The following is a 5,141-nucleotide window of genomic DNA, read 5'->3' on the forward strand; positions in this document are numbered from 1 at the left end:
ACAAGTTATCTAAAGAGAGAACTCTTTAGGAATAGAGAAGTTCACTCTTCTCTACATTATTTATCTCTTGGATTGGAAAATAATTATTTTGGAGCATCGGATGTCAATCAGGTGGCACCGAATATTTGAGATGACGTGGCGCTTTGGAGTCTTACTCTCAGCTTGGTGTAAACGCGATCGTTCACGGCCCTTTCCTTTATGGAGGTGTTGTCATGGTGCAGTAGAACGAGAGAATGAGGCGGCACCTCGGATAATCTGGTGACAAAATACAGGCAGCAGATAAAGCTCCCAGACATGACCGGCGAAAACGATGGCACGTCTGCTCTGTAGAGTGTGCGTGTCCATGCCAAAGCCCTATTTACTTGGCTGATAAATCATGGCTAAAAATATTATTGATTGATTTATTATGAGAGAAAAATATTGTTCAGTGATTGAAAAAATACGACCAAGCTGCAGTTACTGACCTGTTTTAAATTGTTTCAACAAATTAAAAACAAAGTGTCCGTCTAGCTCAGTCGGTAGAGCGCAACGCTCTTAACCTTGTGGTCGTGGGTTCGAGCCCCACGGTGTGCGATTATTTTTTTTTCACGTTTTCAGTTTCGTACATATACTGTACAAGGTTGCTTCTAAAATGGGCCGCTGCGTAGTAAATTTAAAATGGGCCGCTGTGTAGTAAATGTGCAGCATAGGCCTTGATGGATATGATGGGCCTGTTGTCATTAGTCTAGGAAACAATATTAGGCCGTGTTGTTTGGGACCTTGCTTTGTTGGGCTACTCCGTGCTATTAGGAACGTTGCAAACATTCCACATTTTTAGTGTTTATTATAAAATCACAAAACACATTTTTTCTTCAAATCACGTATACTCGCGTGTACACCCTACTTCCTTATGGGGCGGATCCTGGATTGATAGAGCGCCCGAGCTGAAAATATGTCATGTTGTGAGCAAAAGAAACTTGAACAAGGAAATGTACATTGAACAGCTTGATATAGAGCATTTGTAGAAGTTAACACTTAAATAGGCTGATTTTGCATTATGAGCCTTTTTTCCTTTAGCTAACTCATCACCATATAATACAAGGCACTAGGACCTTGTTTGGTTGGAGATCTGGACAATTTGCCTAGAAAAAAATTTGCCAAGAAATCTAAAGAAATCTTCTTGATCAGGTAAATTAGGTCATAGTCTGTTTGTTTGGAAGGCTATGCCTAAGAACATTAACAAGAAAAAATAAAACATTAATTTGTGTTTAATGACATATTGTTAATTGAACTCTTATTGGTTTTTTAGATAGTAGTAGCATTTATACTATAACTTTTCTAGTTTTATAAGATTATAAAATAAATATTTATAACCACAATATCTTTTCACATATGTTTAATTTAAAAGGAGCGAGACAAGTTAAAATTAAAAGAACGTAGTAATACTATAGTGGGTGATATTTGTTTGCTTAATTTGACGTGAATAGAAAGGCTAATAAAAAAAGTTATGCCGCAGCCATACAAACCGCTTAGCGTGTAACCGCACCTGGACATTAGCCAAAGGCAGAACGGCGACGGGAGCCACGCGTTCAAAGGCTTGTTCGGTTGCTTCTCTAATGCTCTACGTCCGTTCGCGCACCGGTCACCCCCTGTTGATAGACTCGATGTTTAAAAACCTATGCGTTCCTATCCACTTCCCCCGCTCCCCTCCCGTCACCACGGATTAAAAAAAAAAGACATGCATCACCGCGACTACACTCCGCAACCGGCTCCGCCACGGCTCCCGCATGCCTCCCTCTCTACTGCGCCTCCCGCCGGCCTTCCTCTCCACCGCCGCGGCATGCTCCCCCACGACCAGACCGCCGGGCGTGTTCGCCGCGTGAGGCCGCGCCACCCCACTGCTTCTTTCACCTCCACCGCGGGCACCACGTGTGCCCTATTGCCAGGGCAGCGCAGCCGCTAACCAGGGGCTGCATAGCCACCAGCCCGCTGCCATCCTCCTTCTCCACTGCGACCACACAGCTGGATCCCGTTGTGCCGTGCTCCGCCTGCTAGGCTACCATATTTTGGTAAAAGCGCATGTTGCAAGCGTATGTTTCGAGTATTTCAGATGTTTCAAACGTATGTTGCAAGTGTTTTAGATGGATGCTGCAAAAGTAGATCAGGATATTGCATATATTGCAATGGTTGTATGTGTATGTTGCAAAGATCTGTTACCAATTTTTCATCTGTATTTTCTGGACGCATATTGCAAGTGTGTTTATCTGGATGTTGCATATGTTTCACACATACGTTGCATGCGTTTTATCCGGATGTGCTATGTTTGCAATGGTTTTTAAGTGTTTTTGGGTGTTTGTTTCAAGTGTTTTAGAAATATGTTTTAAGTGTTTCATGTGCCTTTAGACGTATGTTGCAACTGTTGCATTTGATTGTTTCAAAAGCAAATCGGATCTTGCATCGCTTCTCCTCACCTTCTACTACATCGTCTGTTTGGACGTGGTATTCTAACAAATTTTAATTTGGAGAGGAAACCTACAAAATTCAGGATAGAACACTCCCTTCGGTACTTCAGTTATACTCGTATTTATGTTTTGTCTCATAATAAATTCATCTATTCCAATGAACTGCCTTGACCGCCGATTCCCGTGACGTGCTTGTACTTTTTCCAATCGGAAATATATAAGTCGATCAGAAATGTCTCTAATATACTACTTATCTCTGATAAAAACTATGATCCTAGGTTTAGAAAATAGTACATATCAACATTTGTATCTCTAAATAGATTTATTATGAAAATATATTCTATTATTAATAACCTAATGATACTTATTGCACATCATAAATAATATACATATTTATTTGTATATACTTGATCAAATTTGAGATGGGTTGACTCATTGACAATGAGAATTATATTCTTTCTCGTATGAAGGGAGTAGTACTTTAACTACCAATATCATCTATAAATTTATGTCATCTTACATGAAAAAAGCGATATATTAAGAAAGTATGTTTTATAGTGAACCTAGTAATATCAATCTTATGTTGCTAATCATAATATTCATTAAGGTAGAATTTACTCATATGAATATCCAGAAGTATATACGATTGTGTGATTGACCTAAATTACTTGTAACTCTTTGTTAGTCAATGTTAAAATAATTTGGTATATATGTTGGTGTAGCAATGACACAAGATGCTTAATTATTGCTGAGGTCTTAACAAAAATAAGAACACTAGTCCTGGTACTAAGGGGATGTTTGTCTCAGCAAGAGCTAGTTATTAGTTTGGGCTAAAAATTAATCTAAATTAGTTGGGGTCGACAAGTTAGTTGGCTAACAGCTTCTTGAAGGTTCAGCTAAAAATTAACCCCTATTTAAATGAGCTAGTACTAATTTTAGCTAATTTTTAGCTACCTAACAATTAGCCCTGGATATCCAAACAGACTCTAAATAGTGTAACAGTGATACCGAAAACGATACCCAACTAGTCAAAATAGTCATTTTCCATTAATTAAAAAGAAAATCAACATTTAAACTCGAGTTGAAGATCTAGAGACCATGTAAAGATCTGGCTGTGTGCATGCGGATGACGAGCTTTGACTTTGAGTAGTGGCTTGCAGTTGCGCGGCGTAGCTCAAGCGAGCGGAGGCCCGTGCAGTCGTGCTTGTGGTCTCAATGTGGTGTACCTCTAGCTAGTCAGTAACTTGCAGTTTGGAAAGCGTCAAAACATGTTTTGTTTTCTACGGAATCCATGACAGTGTTTGGGGTTCGGCGTCAGAGTACAATTAAGAGGCTCCGACCATTTGATTCTGTCTGTTCTTCTTCGATGGATGAGTTGTTCACTGAGCCCTATGTTTACTATGTGCGACAGCTTAGCTAGCTTGCATTCTGTCCAAACTATAGTTTATACTTTACTCCTCCTACTGGCTCCATTTTTATTTACATGTTATATTAGCTTTATCCTGAGTCAAACATTTATATCTTTAACCATCGATTTTAAAAAAAATTATCTAAATTCAGGACATAAGATTTATATTTTTAGATTCACTAAGATAAATACCTTCATAATCTATTCTTTATATGTTGTGAAACTATAAGGATTTTTCAAATTGATGGTTAAAGATAGTAATGTTTGACTTAGGACAAAGCTAATATGACATGGTAATAATAATGGAGGGAGTACATATATTGTCAATCTTTTAGGAGTGAAAGATAAAGGAGCATGTATATGTTGTGCGATAATATTTACATAGTACTCGGGTTTGACGTTAAATAACTAAGTTTAGTAGTTCTTTAAACATTACTTAAAAAAACGTACTCGCCCTGGTCACGAATAAGTGAAGGACACCAATGATGAGCCCATGGCTCCTCATGATTCAACAATTATTTCTAGGAAGAATTGTCAAATATTTTTACTCCAGTTGAATTACAAAAAATGCACCCAACTTTATGAAAGAAGGATATTTCGTATTGTTAGCTGATAAATCACCCGAAATATTAACTTGCAGAGCCATGGGCTCATCATTCTTCCTTTCTTGAAACAAAGCCGTCCTCGGCTTTGACATAGCTCTAGCATAATCTTTATTTATCGGATCATGAATAATGCTAGCAGTAATTACTTGAGTAGGAACACTCACGTCGTCAACATTCTTCACAATTTCAGACTCATTGTCGTAACTTTCACAACCTCTACCCAAATAATTAACCATCACCACAGTGCCGTCTCCATCAACAGGGATTTTAGAATTACTACCTGCAACTTTAGGATCCATGCACGAATTTTCAAGTGCAAGAATACCAGCAGCTACAGTCACATCAACCAAGGTCTTTATTGAAACATAACTTTGACCCATTACTTTTTGTTAATTACAAGTATATATTTATATAAAACAAAGCAAAAAAATCATCATTATGATAAAAAGGGTGAGAAGGCTCCCTCAAGCTTTGGGTCTCATATATTTTTGAAAAACAACAATTAGGTTATGCTCAAGATCTCTTGTCTTGATATTGGAACAATTAGGCAACTCACCTATATTTCAACAACCTCCTCCTCCTCCTCCTCCTGCTGCTGTAGAGGTGTCCCAATCGACACTATCACAAAAACAATATTAGAAGACAACCTCTCTGATTAATAGAGGCAGTCATATCTAGAGACCGTCT

At 38.3% G+C, this 5,141-nt stretch overlaps 1 non-coding gene across 1 annotated transcript; it reads left to right on the forward strand.

Moving 5' to 3' along the window:
* The first annotated feature begins 500 nt into the window (after positions 1-500).
* TRNAK-CUU (transfer RNA lysine (anticodon CUU)) lies at positions 501-573 on the forward strand. The gene has a single exon. It is a non-coding gene; the product is annotated as a tRNA-Lys (tRNA).
* Positions 574-5,141: the final 4,568 nt, after the last annotated feature.

The sequence above is a fragment of the Miscanthus floridulus genome, chromosome 16 (genome assembly GCF_019320115.1).
Source record: "Miscanthus floridulus cultivar M001 chromosome 16, ASM1932011v1, whole genome shotgun sequence".
Taxonomy (NCBI): domain Eukaryota; kingdom Viridiplantae; phylum Streptophyta; class Magnoliopsida; order Poales; family Poaceae; genus Miscanthus; species Miscanthus floridulus.